At 31.4% G+C, this 22,945-nt stretch overlaps 1 protein-coding gene across 2 annotated transcripts in view; it reads left to right on the forward strand.

Annotated features, from left to right (window-relative positions):
* The first annotated feature begins 1,527 nt into the window (after positions 1-1,527).
* The window catches only part of LOC126889986 (dystrophin-like protein 1), a 549,346-nt gene continuing 527,928 nt past the window's right edge, over positions 1,528-22,945 (forward strand). For both annotated transcript variants that reach the window (XM_050658783.1, XM_050658782.1), the window contains exon 1: positions 1,528-1,807. The gene's annotated coding sequence lies outside the window, so the exon portion shown is untranslated. The remainder of the gene's footprint in view (positions 1,808-22,945) is intronic.

Here is a 22,945-nt window from a genome sequence, read left to right on the forward strand (position 1 = left end):
ACCGATGATGAATATGTAGTTTATTTTTGAATACTCGTACCTAAAGTATCACTTTTTTGCAAATGTGATAGCAAAAGATGCAAAAAAATTCTACCGAAATTTGACGATTTCTACTGAAAAATTAGGAGCAGTCTACTGAAATTTTGTTCAAGACCTGTGGCAACACTGAGTGAAAGACTGAAATGAAGTCAGAATAGTCAGTATCCAACTGACTGCTGAGGAATCGTTTGTTTCATTTGTTACGTTACAGTTGGTTTGTTTTTTAGCATGTCGTCCTATTAGAGGTAAAACTCACTAACTACACTTTTCAGAAAGTGGAGAAAAATCGACTTAAAGGTAGATATTGTTTTTAAATTCACCTGACTTTTGAATATTGGATTTTTTTAATGCAACTGCAAAGAATAAATAAAACAGATATTTTAAGCCATGTTTCGTCAAATAGTGGGTCTGCTGGGTCCCAAATTGCCCTTCTTTTATTCACAGGACTTATTACGCTTTCCTCCATAGCTAGGCAACCCGGATGGAATATCAAACACGACTTTGGGTGGGTAGACGCCTGGCGAACCACCGGTTGGTTAGATGGTAGTGGGAGGCCACTGCGGCTATCGTTGTTTTGTTATTCGTAGTATAAGTAGCTGGATGGTCGCCAGGCAGGAGGCAGGTATCTACCATCCACCATCCTACCAAACTTCCTGCAGTGCGGCATCGGATGAAAAACCAGGGGGCACGGCGCCTATGGAAACAAGGCGCAAAATTTGAAGCAGAGGGGTACAAGTGCAAATGCTTTTTCAAAATTTCAAATATTTTGATAAATACTAGCTTTAAAAAAGCTTTTACAATTTGATAAATAAAATGTATAAAATTAATTCAAAATAAGTCCATAAGTGATTCATTTGCTGTAGAATTTACTATGTAAAATTAACTTTGATTTCGTTTTTCTCAACTAAATCATTTTATCACTTGTACCCCTTAGCAGCTAATCCCCGCAATTAAGAAATACCTACTTGTAGTTGTAGAACACGTAAAGCCCAATAACTAAAAGCTTATATAAAAGCTTAGGTATATAGTCGGTTCGCTAAACTCAGACACAACTGCAACAAAAAAATAATTATTAAATAGTTAAGAATTAAGTACTAAATAGTTAGTAATTTTGCCAATTTGGCAAAATTGGCAAAAAACAAAAAAATTATTACCTACTAAAATCACTAGCCAGTTCTATCTGAGTTTATCGAACCGACTATACATATTAAGCTTTCCAAGTAGAATTTGTTACAAATTACAGGATTTTGTAAAAAATTCGAGTTATTTTTTATATAGTTTTTGGCGACATCTACCTTAATTGCTCCAAACTATCTACAAACTCCAGCCGGTTTTTAAAAAACTCCTTTAAAGAAACTAAAAGAAGTATCGCTACTCCCCGTAAGCTGGCGCTGCGATACAATTCTCGTAATAAAAAGCACATGAACCTGTTTGAGAACAATTTAAATACCTCAGAAACCGCTTCAAGAGCGGCCAACTAGCGTGAGCTTTGAATCCAAACATTTAAGTCTAGCGTCGGCTACGGCGCTGATAGCGTCTTTCGTCTCCTCTTTCGTCAACAAATAAAGCACGTTGCCCCTCTGTTTTGCTAGCCGTGCATGCAGGAAATGACAACAAACTATAACTTAACTTTGTGTAAACATTGTTACTACCCCTTTTTCGTTGTGTTTGTACTTTTGTGGTAAATGTTCCATTTCATTCAGCCTACTGTTAGTGGTGTGTGAGTGAGTGGGGCCAGCTGGACTCTTGTTGCTATTGGTCCTTGTAGGTAAGTACATACCACTAAGACAGGTTTTACTTGACTTAAAATTAGTTGCTTATTTATAAATCGAAGATATTAAAGAAAAAATATGAGGTTTGGTCAAAAAACAGACAAAAATAGACAATTTGACCAAATATTATTATACACTCCTGGCCAAAAAAATCCGGACACCTTAAAAATGTGTCATTTTTGATGTCTCGAATATCCTAAACCTGTTCCATTTCAGTGATTTTTTCAGCATTTGCATAGCCTTAATCTTTAAAAATCTCCATGTAGTAATATTGCTGCTGAACAGGTAAATGTCATTGTATACCGGATGTAACAATAATACTGTGTTTTTTCCTCAAAGTTCGGAACACCCTGTGGAATATTCTAGTATTTAAAAAATATTGAAATTAAAACTCAAAATTAGCTTTCCAAGTAGCCTTAGCCTTTCTTAACATTCTGCTTTTTGACTCATTCAATTATGTTGGATAATAAAAAAGTTGAGTACTTTAACAACTAGCCATGTTCTTCATTAATACAGGGTGTTTCTAAATAAGTGCGTCAAACTTTAAGGGTTAATTTTGCATGAAAAAATAATGACAGTTTACTTTATAAACATATTATGTCCGCAAATGCTTCGTTTCCGAGATACGGGATGTTGAATTTTTTCTTACACACTAACGATTTATTTATTGCTCTAAAACGGGTTGAGATATGCAAATGAAATTTGGTTGTTTTTAAGAGGTAGTTATTTCACATTTTTTGACATGTAAACTAAAAATTTTATACCTATTCACCATTGGCGTGCATACAGGATATATGACCGGGTAATATGACCCGTATGCACGCCAATGGTGAATATAAAATACATAGTTGTATGTCAACAAATGCGCAATAACTACCTCTTAAAACCCACCAAATTTCATTTGCTTACCTCAATCGGTTTTAGAACAATAAATAAATCGTCATTGTGTAAGAAAAAAAGAATGTGTGTGTACTTTGTACGCGCGTAAGAAGTTATACTTCTATTATAATATAATCTAACTTCATACTATGATTTCAACGAAATCAATATACCTATCTAGTTTAAACAGTTTTTTTGTATTGTATTTAAATATTAAACTAATTTTAGAAAGAACAAAAAGAATACCAAAAATTAAAAAAAAGGATATGACTTTGTCAGGCTTCGAACAGGGGACCTCTCGATCCCTAGGCGAATGCTCTACCGATCAGCTACCACCGCTTTTGTATTCAGTCGATCATTTCTCGGACATAATTACAATCACGGTGACAAAAACATTAATTGAAAATAAACATTTTAATTATACTTATAAGGAGGAAGACAAATCCACAGACATAAAAATTATAATAAATATATTTACTAAAAACACTAATAATATATTCTTTTCACGCACACCTTATTTGCGCTATATAACTTAAAAGATGTAGCGACTAACACCATACTGTCGGTGTGCGCATGCGCCTGGGAATGTAAAAATTCACCTTCGTACCTAAAGAAGTATAACTTCAAAAATTCAACATCCCGTATCTCGGAACCGAAGCATTTGCAGACATATGTTTATAAATCAAATGGTCATTATTTTTTCATGGACAATTACCCCTTAAAGTTTGTCGCACTTATTTAGAAACACCCTGTATTGATAAAGAACATGGCTAGTTGTCAAAGTACCTAACTTTTTCATTATCCAACATAAGTGAATGAGTCAAAAAGCAGAGTGTTAAGAAAGGCTAAGGCTACAATTAAGTTTTAATTTCAATATTTTTTAAATGCTAGAATATTCCTCAGGATGTTCCGAACTTTGAGGAAAAAACACAGTACCTATTATTGTTACACCCGGTATACAATGACATTTACCTGTTCAGCAACACTATCAAGTACTACAGCGATATTCTTAGAGAATAAGGCTATAACATATTATTTAAAAAATCACTAAATCGGACAACAGGTTTAGGAGATTCGAGACATCAAATTCGAGACCAATTTTTAAAGTGTCCGGATTTTTTTGGCCAGGAGTGTAAATACATACGTATAAAACAGTGGAAACTGCTGCCTGCTTAATAAATTTAAAAAAAGATAAATACTTAATCAGTTCACATAACAACTTATTTTTTTATTTTTTGGTTTTTTGAAATTCATACAAATACTTTTATTGTTGTTATAGTACTTTCCAAAATTAACGCACCACCTTAAATGCCCTACTGTAAGTTTGAAGTTAAACAATTACTGTAAGTATAATATCAACGTTCTGAGAAATGTCAACGTTTTATTATATACTGGCTTACTGGATCCTGGTGTAAAAATAAAGTGTGTTTTTCGTCTCATTTTGCTACACCCTATGGAATCCATTAGAAACAAACCCTACATCACAGCATAATAAACTGACTTGGTTTTTTATGCTGTGGCTACATCTTATTAATTTTTCTAAATAGTTTCATTTGTTCTCAACATTTTCGTAAGAAAATCATCTCGATATTTCCTCTATTATCGAATCGTATTTGGTCTTGATCAATTCAATTTCATCTGAAATTTTTCTCACCATAACTTCTACGTCGTCAAGAGAAAAAATGTCATCAAGAAAAACGGTTAAATGCTGTCGGCTCCTGAGTTGACGATCAATATTCCACAAATTGTCTATGGGACTTAGATCAGGGCTGAAGGGTGACCAGTTCATGATTTGTAGTTTGTATACCAATCTTGTCCAAATATCATGGACCACATGTGCAGCATTATGAAAGAAGCAAAAGGAACTACGTGGTTAGACAAAATGTCCCTCTGTTTTGCTAGAGGTGCATGCAGGAAAGACAACAAACTATAACGACTTTGTGCAGACATTGTTACTACCCATTTTTCGTTGTCTTTGTACTTTTGTGGTAAATGTTCCATTTCATTCAGTCGACTGTTGGTGGTGTGTGAGTGGGTAGTGGGGCCAGCTGGACTCTTTCTGTTATTGGTATTGGTCCTTATAGGTAAGTACATACGACTAAGACGCGTTTTACTTGACTTAAATTAAGTTTGTTATTTATGGATCGGGTAAATTTATAAATCGAATATATTATTAAAGAATGTCCGAAAAAAATATTATGTTTAGTCAAAACAGATAAAAAATATTTTTTTTTTAATTGGAGATGATCACTATTCTTTATTTGTTTGCAACTGGCAGCACATTACAGATGCAAATCTTCACTATGAAAAAAATAGTTTCCAAACATCAGGTAAAGTGATCAAATTTAAATCACTCAAAATAATATCCTCTCCTGTTGAAATGTGGTTTTAGATACTTATTATTTTTCAAAGAGTTCACCCTGTTCACATATAAATAACAATATAAACCCATAGATTATATCTATACCTAATAGGAATGAAAATCATGGGTCCGTGTTGGAGAATCAAAAAGAGACAGATTTACTTATACACTCAACGAAAAAGGTACGTAATATCAATAAAAATGTTAATTCAGACAACAAACGCAATACTTAAAATTTGTCCAATTCTTGGTTTTATTGGAACAACAAAGCGATGTTCATCAATTCATTATTTTCGTTAGTTGAGCCAATGTATTACGTTTATTGAATGGATGAACATTCATTATGTATACCATAATATCACTTTATTGATATTACGAACTCTGTTCATTGAGTCAACGAACACTATTCATTGAAACAAGAACGTCATTAATTGACCGACGAAGACTATTCGTTGTGTCAATAACAGTGTTATTTCTCCTAACGTATTTCGTTTATTTCTACAATTATTTCCGTTTATTCTTACAATTAATTCCGTTCATTCCCACAATAAATACGGTTATTCTTACAAGCAATTCTATTCATTCTTACAATAAGTTTCGTTCATTCCTACTATGAACGTATTTATTTTATATTAATAATTACTGAATGCATTAGCCCAATGTATGATATTGATTATTAATAATTTTTTAAATCCCCCTTTTTTGTCCTAAACCTAATGGACTTTACACTGTGTGATTTCTCATAATATGAGAAATCATATCATGATTTCACTTATACAGTGCGCTGGAATAAGTGTTACACTCCCCCCCCCCCCTTATTAACTTATTTATTTTTACCACATAGGCAAAACGCTCGGACAGGTCGATTTTTAAAATAATCAAAGTGTATTATAACATCAATGTTTTGAACTTTACACGATCCCTCTTCAGGTGACAGGCATAACTTTGATTTTTTTAAATGGGCAAGTACATCATGTGACAGCTCATTTAAAAGCGTTTGAAATAGTGATTCCAAAAATGTGTAACACTTTAATCCTTTTTGAGAGCGCAGGTGCAAAATTTCGATCGAATTCTTTTTAAACGCATTCATTTTTTTTTAATCCTGAGAAAACTAAAGTATTTTTGAAAAATTTAAACTCAGAATAAAAGATTACATTATTACCGAGGGCTGAAAGTCCCTTAGAATAAACAAAAAGTTTCCTTTGAATCGTATATTTGAAATTAAAAATCATACTAAATTTTCTCTTTTTCGCCCCTGTGACTTATTAAAATAATCATTATAGAAGTTCTCAGGGACTTCAGACCCTCGATAATACTGTAATATTTTATTCTGCGTTTAAATTTTTAAAAAATTAGTTTTCTCAGGATTCGAAAAAAATTTAAAAAGAATTCGACCGAAATTTCACGATAATAGACACACGAAAACTTCCTTCTACTACGGACTACACTTGTAAACGAAATGAAATTATTAGTCGCCACTTCGGCAGAGGTAACAGCATTGTTTAACAAAGAATTCTTTTTTAAACAATGGTAACACAGAGAAGCTAGGGGTATCACGATAAGGAAAAGCCGTTACATTTCAAATGGTCAAGCAAAACATTTGTTGTCTCAACAACTACGTTTATTGTCACCATGAACGCATTGATTGTGGTTATTAAACGCAGTAGTAGATTGATTAATGCATTCGTTGTCACAACAATCAGTTTACAGCTATACAGGAATCATATATTACTCTATATTAACAACATTTGTACATTGTTTTAACGAAATCTGTACGTTGTCACGATAAACCAAGGTAATTGCTTGTCATCTACGAAATGGAGAAAGTGAGTTGCTGCCAGAATTAACATTATTTATTAAATATACGAAACTAAGTTATTGGCTGAATAAATTGAGTGTTATTGATTAACGTATCCTAGTTATTTTCACAATTATTATTCAATCATTGTGACAATAACCAAATACATTAGTCAATGTCTAAAAGTTCGTTGAAACAAAAAATCAAATTGTTGTTACAACGAAATACTATTCGATAATCACTGTTAATCAATATTACGAACTAAATTTTCTTGAATGTATGTTAGATAAAATTAACGTTACCCCTTAACCACTGACATGCGGTATGCCATACCCAACCGAAAATATATTTTTGTAATTAAACTTGTTTTATAAAAGATTACTAGAAAACCATCTGTGTACCTTCAAGTAGTGTGTAATTGTAGCTGCTCCCTACTTCTGCAGTTTTAGTATGGTTTAGTCTTTAAGCTACGTTGACGTAAAGTTTTTTTGCGGTATCACGTACCGCACGCCAGTGTTTACGTTTCTATAATTAAAAGCAGTCCATTCAGTATTCTTCCTCTACTAGTATGGCAGCAAGTTCATCCAGTTCTTCTACTTTCAAGTGCTCTCAACATTATTTTACTATTTTTAGTTACCAATGTCAGTTTTTTTTTGTAATTCAGTTCTTAAGGATTTTGTAAGAACCTCCCTCAGTGGCGGATCCAGGGAGGGGGCCATGGCCCCCTCCGAGAATTTAAAAATAGAAATTTAAATATTTGCAGTTCAAATGTTTTTAGTTGCAAACACACATATACGTAAAAAACAGGGGATAAATATAAATATGTCTTCTGAACTAGAATTGAACAAAAGCAGTAACGGAAGCTTCAAGAATGGCATAGGATGTTTTGTAAATCAAAATGTTGATAATAATTTTACAAAGTGCCAATTGTTAAAACGACCTTGGCAGCCATCAAAATCGTATCAATTTTCATATTCTGTACACACAGAGAATAAAAAAGAAATGAATAGTTATACTTGGGTCACCAGCACTGAGAACAAAGTTGGTTGGTACTTTCGCACATTCAAAAGGGATTGTTTTGCAAGTATTGCGATTTATTTTTCTAATGAAAAATATGGTCACAATAAAGGGACGACAGCCTTGTCACGAAACCTTTAACATTTTTCGCCAAATTCATGGGCAAAGACGGAGCCATACAAACCGATGAAAAAACATCATACCACAAAGAGTGCGTTCAGGTTGGGCTGGATTTTCTACAAAGTTATCGCAACCAGCAAAAGTCAGTCATTAACCAGATAGACTCTCAGTGGTCTAAACAAACACAAGAAAATAGAGAAAGACTACAACCAATAGTAGAGTCTATAGTGTTCTTAGGTCGACAACATATTCCTCTAAGAGGCCATCGTGATGAGGGTCTTCTTCTTCTGGACGAAGATGCTGGGCCTAGCAATGACGGGAATTGTTAAGGTTTAAAATCGCATCAGGAGACAAGACTCTTAAACAACACCTATCCACAGCATCTTCCCGAGAAACATACTATTAGTAGCACCAGTCAAAATCAATTGATAACATGTTGTGGTGAAGAAATAATTGAACAAATAATTAATCAGGGTCAAAGTGCAAATAATTGTTACTTTGTCATATTTGACGAAACAACCGACGTATCCTACGTGAAACAGCTTTCTCTCTAAATTTAAAATACATACACAGTAACAACATTTGTGAAGACTTTGTCAAATTCATTGACGCTGATCACTAGTGAAAATCAAGAAAGAGCGAAAAGGCCTGACAGGAGAAGCATTGGGAAAAATAGTATTAAACTTGTTGAAAGAACTGCACTTGGCACATCGGTACTTACTTTAATATACTTTAATAACGATAAGTTTTGAACATCTTTATGGCACTTAAAAAAAAGTGTGTGAAAAGTGCCTTAAAACTCACCATCATTGTAACCCTAATTTTTAAAAATTACCCCCAAACCCCCTGGTACCCTTCCCAAAACAAGTTTATGGCCCCCCATTTCATAACCGAAAAAACCAGTATAATCATCCACATTTACATAACAACAACTAATACTTTCATTTTGAATAAAGCTCCTCCTGATAACCATTATCATTGTTTGTTCGCAATAATTATTATCGTTGATAAACTATAATCACTCCGGAATCCAAATTGTATAGCTCTTATTATTTCCCTCTCATTTGAGGTAAATGCGCGAATGAATATTTTTTGGAAAAAACTTCAAAACGTGACTGATTACTGAAGATATTAGTCGAGGAAATGAAGCTGGAAAAATGGCAAAACCTCGCAATTTTTTCGTCCAGCATCGATTTGTACAAAAATTTGGGATTAGGATCATTACACCCTCTAGTTCATTTTCTATATTGAGCCGTTGTACGCTTTTGGTTTTTTAAGGGTAAAAACCACCCCTAATTGTAAAAAATTATAAAATAACAATTTAAACTTTAATATTGTCGACATTTGCTTCTTATTGGTTACATAATAATTGTTTTATGCTTTAAGATACAATATCATAATATTTCAACTCTTAAAACCACCCTTGTTGGAGCTATATACAGTATGTCCCTGTAAGTTGTATCCATATGAAAAACTTTTTTATTATTAATTTTACGAAAAAAAGTTATTCTTTATAAAAAGCTCTGCATGGTCCAAAACCTAAGATTTAACCATCAAATATCAAATTTTTTAAATATTATACGGGGTATGTCAAGAAGTTTGAATTTCACTCAAGAGTAAAGTAGCTTTATTTTTCGTAATATTGGAAATTGCTATTATGAAAAGTTGTTTGGAATTAAAAACTATATTCTAATATGCAATTACATCCTTCTAATTGAAAAAAAAAAATTTTTTTTGAGAAATTATGGATAACTATTGTCCTTTTCATGAGCATTTTTCAGTGCGTAACAAATGATAGGAAAAAGTGTAAGTCCGTGATAATACACATTTATGACATTTATTCTAACATGACATTTTAGTTAAATCTGACAGTTGTCACATTTTATTTTCAATTTGAAATAAAAACAAATCAAATGTGTTTCTTGAATTATTAAAATGGTAGTTTCTTTGATTTGTATAGTCTTATAAATTATACAGATTATATTTGTAATATTATTATCTAATTAAAAAAAATTATTTTTTTTTATTATGGCGCCATCTATCGACAACTAAAATAACTAGAATAAATGTTATAAATGTCACCGACGAAATGTAATCACCGACGTGCCTTTTTTTCTGTCACATACAATTTAATGCGTTAGAAAGAAATCGAAAAACTGTGACGCACTGAAAGATGATCGTGAGAAAAAGAATATCATTATTTTTTCAGTTATTTTAATTCTGATAACTCTTTTATTATTAATTTTACGAAAAAAAGTGATTCTAATAAAAAGTTCTACATGGTCTAAAACTTAAAATACAACCATCTTATATCAAATTTTATCAATTTTATACGAGGTATGTCAAAAAAGATAAATTTAGATCAAAAGTTAAGTACCTTTATAGTTCAGAATATTTCAATTAGAAGGATGTAATTACATACTGAAACATAGTTTTTAATTCTAAATAACTTTTTATTATAACAATTTTCGATATTGTGAAAAATAAACGTACTCTTGAGAGAAATTCATATTTTTTGACATACCTCGTATAAAATTGATACAGTTTGACAAAAGATGGTTGTATTTTAGACTTTAGACTATGCAGAACTTTTTATTAAGAATCACTTTTTTTCGTAAAATTAATAATAAAAGAGTTATCTGAATTAAAATAACTGAAAATAATGTTAGTTATCCATAATTTTTCAAAAAAAGAAAATTTTCAATTGGAAGGATATAGTTGCATACTAGAATACAGTTTTTAATTCCAAACAACTTTTCATAATAGCAATTTTCAATATTGTGAAAAATAAAGCTACTTTACTCTTGAGTGAAATTCAAACTTTTTGACGTACCTCGTATAATATTCAAAAAATTTGATATTTGATGGTTAAATCTTAGGTTTTGGACCATGCAGAGCTTTTTATAAAGAATAACTTTTTTTCGTAAAATTAATAATAAAAAAGTTTTACATATGGATACAACTTACAGGGACATACTGTATAAAAAGTTTACTTATCCTAGAAGAATAATTTCGGCTTGCATCAATTTGCATAAAAATTTGGAGTTAGGATCATCTTACCCTGTACTTTATATTCTGTATCATGCTCAAGGGCGTTGATTATTTTTAGGGGTGTAAACTACCCCTTATTGTCAAAAATTATATAAAAACATTGTAAACTTTAATATTATGTATAGGTAAAATTTGGTTTTAACTGGTTAAATAATGATTGCTTTATGGTTTAGGATATAATATCATAATATTTCAACCCTTAAAAACCACCCTTAATAACATTGCGATTTTTATAAGTAGACAATTTAATAAATCTATACAGAAGAAAAAGTAGAAATAAAGAATTACAAAAACATTTATTTACACAAAAATACGAATTTAAAAATATGTAAAAATACACATACAAATAGTTTTTTAGTCATCATCCAGTATACGAACCGGCTCTATGGTATTATATACATTGAAAATGCTCTTCTATAAAGAGACTATTCTAATTTTCCGAAAAAAAAATTAGTTTTATAAACATAGCTCCTTCATTTTTGGCGATAAAAAGTTTTTTAATAACGGTTTGTAAAAAAAGCTACAATTTATGGTAGGGGAGCCCAAGCGGGGATTTTTGCAGTTACTCGAGCGCGTCAGATTATCATGGGAGAAACCCGGTACCCTGCAGATGTACCTCTACCATATATTGGCTCTTAACACAGGAAGGTTCGTTAAGGGGGCCCGAAAAAAAAATATCTATGGTTAAAAATACTCGAAATTGTCAGATTAAGATAAGGTAAGTTAAGTACATGCAAGTTAGTGTATATTTCAAAAATCTGACGATTTGAGTAAGGAAATGGGTGTCAAAAAGTTTCACAAAAGAAAAGCGAATATTTCGCGAAATGAACGTCAGATCGAAAAACTAAAAAATACGTCTTCAATATTATTCAAAAATCTATCGAATGGTACTAAACATGACCCCCCACGGAGAGGGATGGGGGTAAATTTAAAATTTTAAATACAAACCCCGCGATATTTCGCAAAGTGAACACCAGATCGAAAAACTGCAAAATACACTTTCAAAATGTTTTTGAAAAATCTATCGAATGGTACAAAACACGACCCCCCACGTGGGCGGGATGCGGGGATACTTTAAAATCTTAAATGGGACTCCCAAATTTTTATTGCAGATTTGGATTCTTTACGTAAAAATAAGCAACTTTTATTCGAGACATTTTTTCGAATTATGGACAGATGGCGCTATAATCGGAAAAAACGATTGTTGGAAATGGAAAATGGAAAATTTTACTTAACTTTTTTTGATTTTAGGGCCTAATAATTACAACCCAATTGGTCCCCATAACGCTCGAGTGACTGCAAATTTAGCATACTTTACTCCCCTACTATTAGTAGTCTATCATTTTTTTCGTATATCCAGTATTTTCGAAAATATTTGAAGAAAATGATAAAAAATGCGAAATTTCAATTTTTCTAAAAATAGGCCTTTTTAATAGGTCAAACTTCTTGGGTGTATTGATAATATAAATATAAAAGGAATTACAGAAAGGCGAAGACCAATTTTTAATTACAAGGGTAGGTAGGGGGTTGTTTTCACTGGTTTTTTCGTAGAGTAAAACAGGTAGGTAGTGACTTCTTTTTGATCATAAGTTGCTCAATTTTTATGCTTGAAACTTTTTATTATTTTTTTTTAAGATCTTATTGTATGCTTGAAAACACATCATTTAAGCTTTCCTGTAAAACTGCAAAGTTTTCCCGTTATTTGGCTTTGATTATTTCAAATTATGCATTTGACGAAAAAAGCTAACCTTTAACATGATGTATCTCGGTTTGTATTGGTCGTAAAAATATTATAGAAGAACAGTTTCGTTTGTGTTACTAAAATATACATTTTTGATATCTACAGTTTTTTTGATTAAATGCATATTTTTCGAGTTATTCTCAAAAAACCCTCTAAAAAAGTCGATTTTTCCGTCGAAAAACTGTTACTTTCAACCACGAATAACTCGAAAAATATTAATTTTACGAAGAAAATGTAAAAAACATTTTTTTCTTAGAATTACTTTTTACATCGATTTACATGGTTAAAATGTAATAAAAAAATTCGCACCCCCGAGATGGGGTGGCAACTACCCCCAAGGTTTTAGCGTACAGCAGCATGATATAGAAAATGATCCTTGGACTATTCCCTACATTCTTTGAAAATTTCAAGTAAATCCATGCCGGACGAAAAAATTGCGAGCCAAAATGCTTCATTTCCTCGACTATTTGTTCCATGGTTTGCATTTAGTGCAAATCAATCGACAAAGTTATGAAAGTCGACTGCAAACATCCATTTAACATTCGTACAAATCTATAAACAGTAGTTAACTAAACTGTTATTATGTTAATGTTATGGCTTGTGTTTCCTTAATCATTGACTAAGAGTTTTAATGTAACTGTCATACTCTTCTAGTTTCTTTTTTCAGTTATTATTAAGGGGGGAGTGCATATAGATTTTCACTTCGGAAAAAATCAAACAAGATAGAACTTTTTGTAATTTCATTAAGAAATGTTTAATAAACAACATATCAAAAAGTTCTACTCGAGAAGTGGGTGCTTCATTTTTTATTAAACAAATAAACTACAAAATTAGATGTTTTTTAAATAACTCCGAAAATATGAATTTTAGAAAAAAACTGACTTGACCATAGAAAAATTCAGAAAATTTTACAAAAAAAACCTTATATAAAGAATTTTCTAAAATTAAATCTGTATCTTCTATAATTTTGTATTTATAACGCTAAAGTCACCCTTCTCACAAACATTGGCGCCCTGTAAACTAGCGTACGGCGAAGTGCATGGTTGAGTTATTTTAATGTAATTCTTTAACTAATGAATCAAATGAAATTTTACAAATTAAACATGAAAGAAGAATAATTAGGCTATCTTATGGTTATAATAGAAAGAAATAAAATGTATGGGCATAAGTACGGTGTGGGCGGAAAGTGAGCCTTACATGAATTTTGTTTAAAAATGATTTAAAAATGTGTAACTAATACAATTTTTCTTATAAAACTCCCAATTTTGCACAGCTTACCTTTCAAATATCTTACTAATGATTTTCCATTCAAAAAAAATTTAATTCAAATGGTATGACGTCTCAAAAAATGTAATTTTTTATAGAATTACCACCAATTATCAAGACGGTATTACTCAAATTTGAACAGATATATTACAGCTTTATAAATGCTTTTTTAAAGCGTAGGGTATAATATTTAAAATGCACTAAATTTTTTTACTTTAGAAATGAAATAAACTATTTCTTTTTGAAAAAATTAAGAAAGATAGCAAAAATGTAATACAAAAACCGAAAATTACCAGCTAAAAAAATGTTTATACAAAGTGATCAAAACTTTTTTCTGTAAAACTTACTAAAATACATTTAATAACAAGCTTCAACAATAATAAATGTTCAGCAAAAAAATTGTTTTAGCTCTTATACAGTATGTCTGCGTAACTTGGAACCTATTGATAACTTTTTTATTATCAGTTTTACGAAAAAAAGTTATTCTTTATAAAATACTCTGCATCGTATATAATCTAAGATGCAATCATCAAATATCAAATTTAATTAGTTTTATACGAGGTATGTCAAAAAATATGAATTTCACTCAAGAGTAAAGTACCTTTACATTTCACAATATCGAAAATTGTTATTAAGAAAAGTTGTTTGGAATTAAAAAATTTGCTTGTGTTCAATTACATCCTTCTAATTAAAATATTGTGAATAATAAAGGTACTTAACTCTTAAGAAAAATTCATATTTTTTACATACCTCGTATAAAATTAAAAAAGTTTGCTATCTGATGGTTGTATCTTAGATTTTCGACCAGGGAGAGCTTTTTATGAAGAATAACTTTTTTTCGTAAAAGTAATAATAAAATAGTTATCATAATTGTAATAAAATGATGATGAGTATCCGTAATTTGAGAAAAAATTGAAAATACATTTTTTGATTAGAATGTAAAGGTACTTTACTCTTTAACAAAATTCATATTTTTGACATAACTCGTATAAAATTGATAAAATTTGATATATGATGGTTGAGTTTTAGATTTTTGACTATCCAAGCAGACTATCCAGGTTCCTAGCTACGCAGACATACTGTATAAGAGCTTCTGTATAATAATTTTCAAATTGAAATGCCATATTCGGATTCAGCATAATCAAAAACAAAATAGAAACATATTTGATCAAAGTAAAATGATGAATTTAAGGATATTTTTAAAATCATTTATACAAAACCATTATTATTGTTTAAACAATCAATTAATAAACAATTAGCGGCCAAATCTGCGAGTAGAATTTTTTACTTTAGCAAGTATGTAAACTAACAAAAAAGTTGCTTAACAGTATAAGCTTTTTTGAATTTTTACTTAATATGAGAATATCAGAAAAAACTAAATGTATAGTGATAAGTAAAGAGCCGCGTAGATGCAAGTTAGAAATAGACGGCAAAATTGTAGAGCAAGTAATGAAATTCAATTACCTAGGAGTAGAGATCACCAGTGACAGGAACATAAGAACAGAGACCAGAACACAAGCAACAAAAGCGGCAAGAGTAAGTGGTTGCCTCCGAGAAACCATATGGAGAAACAAATATCTGATCAGGGAAAGCAAAATAAAAGTATACAAGACAACAGTAAGACCTATCCTAACATATGCAGCGGAGACAAGGACCGATACCAGAAAGACGAAACAACAAATCAACAATATCGAAATGAAAGTATTAAGATCAATAGCGGGCATATCATTAAGAGACAGACAAAACATCAGAAGTATACGAGAACGATGCAAAATTCAAAATATTAACAGGTGGATAAAAACAAGAAAGAAAAACTGGAACGAACATGTAAACCGAATGGAACCAGATAGATTAGCGAACATCTGTAAAAACAACAAGCCGTATAGCAGAAGACCCGTTGGAAGGCCGCCGAAAATGTGGAAAGACATGTACAGTCAACAACAACTGAAACAGAATAAGAGGCAGACAAACAGGAGTAATCCTAGTCGCGCGAAGAAGAAGAAGAAGAAGAATTTTTCCGAAACAATGCATGTTTTCTTTCTAATTGCACTCCCCTATAATAAGTGATCAGCACTATCTATTAAGACCCAGACTCCACTCCTACTTAAACAGGTCGACTGTTTTATCTTTCTTTGTGTAGATTGAATAAACCATTCTTTGTGGCTGGGCTAAACTTTGGTGGAGCCGATTTCTGCTATATTTTGATTGAATTTAATTGAATGAGAAATTTAAATACGTATCAAAACGAAAAAAAAAACATTAACATTTAAAATGAATAAATAAGCCCATAGAAGTACCAAATGAACAAGAAAAGCTCAATTTTTCAATGGAAGCATATACAAAAGCATAAACAAAAATGCAGGTCATAAATAAAATCACATATTCTGGGACCAAAATTAGTTCGATTGAACCTAACTTACCTTAGTACAAATGTCCACATAAAAAAATTATAGTCCTTTGAAGTTACAAAATGAAAATAGATTTTTTCCAATATATCGAGAACTATTATAGATTATTTATTGGAAATGGACATGTGGCGTTCTTATGGCAGGAACATCTTAAAAAAATATCGTGAAATTTGTGCACCCCATAAAAAATTTATATCCCTTAACCCTAGTGTGACCAACTTCTATATAGTCAAATTCGGGACACGGCTGAAAAAATACCTGAAATCCGGGACTTTTCAATGAAAATCGGGCCATTTTTTTTAATGTAGAACTTTCATATCATCATTTTATTTATTAATTATTTTTATGTTGACAATGATATTTTAGTGGGGTTAAGCCACAAAAATTGGTTGTAATGATAATGACGATAATTGAAATACAGAAACGAAAAAAAAGTTCACAGTTTGAATTTTTGTAGAACTATAATACCAAATACCACGATATGCAGCGTTTTGGATGTGGTATTTAACCCCCCCCCCCCCCCCGCCCCCAAACTGTACGTTCCAGTTAAATTATTATTGTGGTACCATTAGTTTAACACCATGTTTTTAAAAGTTTTGGCCTCTTAGTATTGTTTCGATAAGCCAGTGTTTATCGAGATATTTTCATAATTTGTCGAATCCACCACATATTTTTGTAGGTATACCTATGGTTAAGTACGATTATGGAGATCTGTTAATAATCTGAAAATTTGTTTATATTTACATTTTTAGGTATATTTTGAAACCCATTAAAAGAAGCCACATCTCGATAAAAGGTCGCTTATCGACAAAATAGTAAGAGGCAAAAAAAATTTAAAAACAGTGTGTTTAACTCATTATGTACCACAATAATAGGTTAATTGAAACGTACACAAACATTTGCGGGGTTTAAAGGAACAAAAGCCCCATAAAATTGTTATGTAAACATATTAAAAAAGAAGCCGTATCTCAATAAAAACTGGCTTATCGAAAAAATACTAAGAGACAAAAAAGTTTTAAAAACATTGTGTTTACCTAATGGTACCACAATAATAATTTAATTGGAACGTACACAAAAGTTTGGGGGTTTAAAGGAACAAACCCCCATAAAATTTTTATGGGGTGTACAAATTTCATTGTTATTTTTTTTAACATGTTCCTGCCATAAGAATGATTTTAATTTTGTAACTGCAAAGGGCTGTAACTTTTTTTATGTGCAAGGTTTAATCGAACTATTTTTGTTACACCCTGTATAGAGTATTAAAAGGATTGGAATCTTCACAAAATGAACATAAGAATATTCCATTATGGTCTGATTCAATGTTGGTTTTAAAAAGTATTTAAAGATGAAAAACTCTAACAAGAAGTAAAACCACTTCTATGTAAATTGGTATATTTATTAAAACTTAAAAAATCCCAATGGATTGAATAAAATATGTCCAATTCAGATCGTTTTCAGACCTATCGGTCCATCATCAGTGAATGTGCATACTTGCTAAATAGCCCCAGAACCAAACAATGGTTGAATTTAAAATTCAATTTACATTATTTAAAAATAATATTAAACAGGCTAAACGCCGATGTTAAAGGATATAGCCTATGGGAACATGGTGAAACCCTACCAAAACCTCAATCAACCATCTTAGGCCAACTTTGACTATAAAGTCTTGATAAAGTCTTTATAGTCAAAGTTGGCCTAAGATGGTTGATTGAGGTTTAGGTAGGGTTTCACCATGTTCCCATAGGCTATATCCTTTAACATCGGCGTTTAGCCTGTTTAATATTATTTTTAAATAATGTAAATTGAAATTTAAATTCAACCATTGTTTGGTTCTGGGGCTATTTAGCAAGTATGCACATTCACTGATGATGGACCGATAGGTCTGAAAACGTTCTGAATTGGACATATTTTATTCAATCCATTGGGATTTTTTAAGTTTTAATAAATATACCAATTTATATAGAAGTGGTTTTACTTCTTGTTAGAGTTTTTTAACTATATGGTATACAGCCAACCTGGGGAAGTTCCCTTTTAATTTAAAGATGCTCTTGGGTCAATAATTTACCGAAATGAATTATAACATACAAATCAGGTAGGTGAAAGCCCACATATACTACTAGCTATATACTGTATTGATGTGATCTTGATTATTGATACGAGATAATATTCTTATATGTCATTTAATTTAATCAATGCATTAATAATAATCTAATTAATTTACCAGATCACATATCAATATGTTTTCAATCTCAGGGCGAATTATAAAATTAATTACTTAATCTCGTGGCTTCTAAGTATTTCTTAATGGTTCCTAATCGGGATAGGAAAGAAAAGAGTAAAATAATAACACATATGGGTTACAATTGTAATCAAAATATTGTTTATTTTATTTAACTGGCAATCACTGCTTAATATTTGCTATATCTTATTATTCTTAAACATAACATTTACACATGGGAATCTTATTTCCTTTTGGTTTCCAATTGAAAGTTTTTATTAACATTTAACTATTATGATTTATTTGCAACAATTCTATTTAAGTTTGATGAAGCTTTTCTGATATTATTGATTATGTTTCTTCAAATTTAAATGTGGTATTTAATACGAAAAACCCATATATTCATGTCCAAACAAATGAGACTGACCTTTTTCTGGTGAACTGAGAATGTCTTCACACAAAACCCGTTTCCTGCTATCCTTGGCTGCGATCAAAACCTCGTCCTGGCTACCAGTAATGTTCTCCTTTGAAACTAGCTCGAATAGCTCTCGTTCCTGCTTCTGTCGTGATGCTGTGTTCTACCTTTTTCGAAACTGCAATCAGCTACCGGGAACTCTTGGCTCAAGGAGGTTCTTTACTCTCAACCTAGCCTACCTCTCGTTCCACGATAGATACTCCACACTGACGGAACTACACCGGCTTTCTCACTCTCCGTACACTACCGTCTACTACTGGACTTCACTTCTCGACCGCTCAAAACATTCTGATCTCTATTTGTCATTCATTCCCCTACTTTCTAAATATCCCTTCCAGATTCACAAATCAACCTTCCACCACCAACTCTCATTCGCAGTATTCCTCAAAACCAATTTTTAATCTTTCTAAATATGCTTAATGGATTTCCAAAAAAAATAGTTAATTCCCATTCTAAAATTACTTTCTACTATTTACAAAATTTAATGACCTATTATCTACTTCAACTGAGTCTTATTTAGCATAGGCTAATGATCGAACCTTCCGCGAACAACGATAATGACCTATTATCGATTTCACTTGAGTTTTATTTAGCATAGGCTAATGATCGAACCTTCCGCGAACAACGATAATGGTACGCGCCATTCACTTTGTTTATTCTAAGCGCATTGTCCCGAGTTTCGTTTAATCACTTCTTAAAATTAAATATAACAATTTTGTTGTATACAGGTTGTTCTAAATTTATATGCCCGTGGTTGAGAAAATTGAAAATATTTTATATTAAATTGAATTCTGTTTATAATTATCAAAATTTAATTTTCATATCAAATAGAAATATAACAGTATATACTACTTATATAGCACAAAAAACTAAAAAAATATAAAAAATGAAAGAAAGGAAAAAACATTAAACAATATAATATAACAAAACTATATTTGCCTGTCTACCTTGACCGAATCAGTCAATCAATCATGATGATTAGTACACATACCATTAATACTGAGTAGAAATTAAGTCGAACACTGTTTTTTTTTGCTAACTAAATACTCTACAAAAATATCTAACAGTACTATTCAACCTCATCAATATACAGGGTGATTAATTAGTGGGGTAAAGCTTAATAGATCCGCTATAGTAATAGATAGCAATTAAAGTTAATTACAAAAATTATGGCAACATTTTAAAATTAATTAGAAAGTTCGATACCATAGTGGCAGGCCAAACTTATGTTTTTTTTAATGGAACACCCTGTATTTTATTTTATATTCGAAATCTTCTTAACTAGGGAATGTTGAATACAAATTAAAGTACGCTAACCGTACTTTTCAATAGTGATATAACATACATGGTTTTCCATTTAAAATTACTGAGAAAATATTGTACTTGCGTTTTGACTTGACTCAACCTGTAGTCGATATCAAGAAAATTAGCAATATCAATCATTTTTAAAAATTTTGACAATAAATAAAAACATTTTGCATCAATAAACCATTGCCGTTGTGCTTATTTTTATTTATACAGGACGTTGAACTGTTACGATTTTCATAGAAAATTGGCTATAACTTTGTACATACCCTGTACAACATAACAAACCTTTATATTTTTGTGATTTGACAGTTAAGGAGATTTCGAATATAAAATAAAATACAGGGTGTTCCATTAAAAAAACATAAGTTTGATCTGCCACTAGGTTATAGAACACCCTGTAACATTCTAACTAATTTTGTAATATGAATGTCAAAGTTTTCTACAAATTTTGTTCTTAACTTTTATTGCTATCTATTATTATAGCGGATCTATTGAGCTTTACCCCACTAATCAACCACCCTGTATTTATTATAATTAGTAACAGTGTTCTTCACTGTATTATAGACCCACTTTTAATGCAAAAAAATTACAAAAAAATCGCATGAATATATTCAGTAATGTTTTGCTCTTAAGTAGGGCCAATTCAAGATGCTTATCGACGTTTTTTGGATGAAAAGCTGTCTGTTCTAATTACCTAATTAATTTTCTATGAAACAAAACTCTTTTTATGCTAATCCTATTTATTTTAAAGATTGGCTACGTTTATTGTTTTTAATATAAAATAAAACGTTTCACTATTCTTTTAAACAATATTATAGAAAATATTTATCACATAATATTGGTATTTGCAAACCATTCACAATCTTGAAGGTTATCAACTTCTATGTAGGCAAATTTGTATTCTACCTGCCTTGTGAATATTTGCAATCCACGTGTATCAACAAATAAGTTTCTTCGTCAGTATATAGTAAAAAAATCTCTGTTATTTTCTAGTTCGTTTCTATGAAATATACTTATATAAAATATATATTATTATTAGACAAAAAAATTATGACAATGTCCTGTAATGCTAAAGACTTTTTGTTTAACACTTATTGAATACTATTGCTACAGCATATCTGTTTTTTTATATAAGAATACATTAATGACAGGTTAACAGTTAAGTCAGTTTACTTCAAGCAACAGCGAAAAGCGGAACTACCTGACTTGATAATGGCAAGTGCGACGTTGCCGAAACGTCGTCAAAATAATGGTTTTTGTAAGAACCAAAATTATTCAACGCGGAGTCAAACCCGGAAAACCACAGAAAGCACATTTGCACTCTTTTTTCATGGTAAATTTCGTTGATTCTTGTTTACTGTTGATGTCCACCAGAAAATTATTTAATGTTTCTAGTAATAGACCAGGGCATTTAGCACATCATCTTCTGGAATTTCGAGGACTTTAGGTTTTCTGAGGTCGTTTCTAATGGCGTATTCGTATTCAGCATCCCCAAAAATCCCTGAGTAATCTAGTTGCATCAATTTAGTGTCGGAAAGCCTTAAAATTCAAGAAGATGACGTGCATATCAATCATCCTGGGTACTAGGTGCTCCCAGAGTCGGTTCTGATACATTCATGTTCAGCAACCCCAAAAATCCTCCAAGTAATCTGTTTGTATCAATTTAGTACCGAATACCCTCGAAACTCTAGAAGATGACGTTCCTCAGCAGTGACCCTGGGCATCAGGTGCTCCGGGGGCCGGTTCTGATGACGTATTCATCTTCAGTGATCCCAAAAATCTCCGAGTAATCTGTTTGCATCAATTGAGTGCCGAAAACCCTCGAAAATCCAGATGACGTACGTACCTTAGCAGTAACCCTGAACAACTGGTGCTTCGGGTGTCTGTTCTGACTACGTATTCGTGTTCAGTGATCTCAAAAACCCCCTGAATAAGAAAATCTGGCCCTTAAAATACTTATTTTGGCATGTTGGTGCACTTGTTTTATGCATTTTAAAGTGCACTTTAAAGTGCAATTATGAATTTCCACCCATTTTTTTACAGTAGACTTTTTTCCTGAGGTGTACATACCTAAGTCTCTAGGTGCTGTATAAAAATCGATTTATTGCGATCTTTTTAGTGCTAAATACCCTGGTCTGTAAGGCCACATAGGGAAAACATCATCTACATACCATCACCATACTGTGGATTATTTGCCTTTTTCGGTATGATGTTTTGTTCGAAATTCTCCCTGAATATATCTGCTAATAATGGAGATAAAGATGATCCCATGACCAATATAATTAATATATCTGCTAATAATGGAGATAAGGATAAGCCCATGGAATCCGAAATTTTATTTGTAAAAATCATTATCTAGTTGAAAATATGCGATATCTATGCAAAGGGGTATTAGCTCCATAACAGCTGATACATTCATTTCAGTTGGTTTTTGTTGTTATCCCCTTCTAATTTGACTATTAATTTTAAAGTTTTCTTCAATGGCATATTG

The sequence above is a fragment of the Diabrotica virgifera genome, chromosome 8, assembly GCF_917563875.1.
Source record: "Diabrotica virgifera virgifera chromosome 8, PGI_DIABVI_V3a".
Lineage (NCBI taxonomy): Eukaryota > Metazoa > Arthropoda > Insecta > Coleoptera > Chrysomelidae > Diabrotica > Diabrotica virgifera.